Below are 1,271 nucleotides of genomic sequence, written 5' to 3'. Positions count from 1 at the left end.
CCCACTGCATCAGCACCACTGCACCAACACCCACTGTACCAACACCCACTGCATCAGCACCCACTGCATCAGCACCACTGCACCAACACCCACTGCACCAACACCACTGCACCAACACCCACTGCACCAGCATCCACTGCACCAACACCACTGCACCAACACCCACTGCATCAGCACCCACTGCATCAGCACCACTGCACCAACACCCACTGCACCAACACCCCACTGCATCAGCACCTACTGCATCAGCACCACTGCACCAACATCCACTGCACCAGCATCCACTGCACCAACACCACTGCACCAACACCCACTGCACCAGCATCCACTGCACCAACATCACTGCACCAACACCCACTGCACCAGCATCCACTGCATCAGCACCCACTGCATCAGCACCCACTGCACCAACACCACTGCACCAACACCCACTGCATCAGCACCCACTGCATCAGCACCACTGCACCAACACCCACTGCATCAGCACCACTGCATCTGCACCAACACCACTGCACCAACACCATCCCTCTATAGACAACAGCACTATTCCTCTACAAATAGTATCACTGTCCCTCTACAGTCAACACCTCTATTCCTCTACAGCCAACTTCACCGTCCCCTCTATAGCCAACATCACTGTCCCTTGATGGCCAACATGTCAGATCATCATTGTCTTTCCAGAGCCCTTTCCAGTGAAGGCCTTTCTGGATACACTGATGCCTTGGGGCTGTTGGTGTTAAGTGTTGTCCAGTTAGCTCCAACGTGGCACACCTCATGGCGCTGTCCGTCCTCCACCGTCCTCCCTGGGGTGGAGTATTTTTGAGCCCACTGTTGCAGTCACTGTGTCAACACTGAGGGTCTTTCTTTTTGTTTTTTTCCTGACCTTCTACTTTATCAAGCATGGGAGTCCTTCAGTCCTTTCTTCAGGGATTGGTCACTCCTGATACCATGTCCAAAGTAAGCAAGACCAAGTGTCAACATTCTGGAGAGGAATGACCAGAGTTCAAGGAAATTGTGTGCTCCTATTTCTCATGTAGGTTAATGGGCTAAACTGCAAAGTCAGTTTGAACCACAGAGTCGGTGGTTTAAGCTCACCATCTGCTCCTTGGAAACCCTAAATGCTATGGGTCGGAACCGACTTGACAGCACTTAACAACAACAACAACAATTTCTTGTGTGTCCTTACCAGCAACTAATTCCCACACCTTGTTCCCTGGGCTCCATAGGGCCAAGAAAGACCCTTCAAAACCCACAACATGCCCATCATTTAG

Source organism: Chrysochloris asiatica, unplaced genomic scaffold, assembly GCF_000296735.1.
Source record: "Chrysochloris asiatica unplaced genomic scaffold, ChrAsi1.0 scaffold00003, whole genome shotgun sequence".
NCBI classification, from domain to species: Eukaryota; Metazoa; Chordata; class Mammalia; order Afrosoricida; family Chrysochloridae; genus Chrysochloris; species Chrysochloris asiatica.
Note: the sequence above shows the minus strand (reverse complement) of the source record.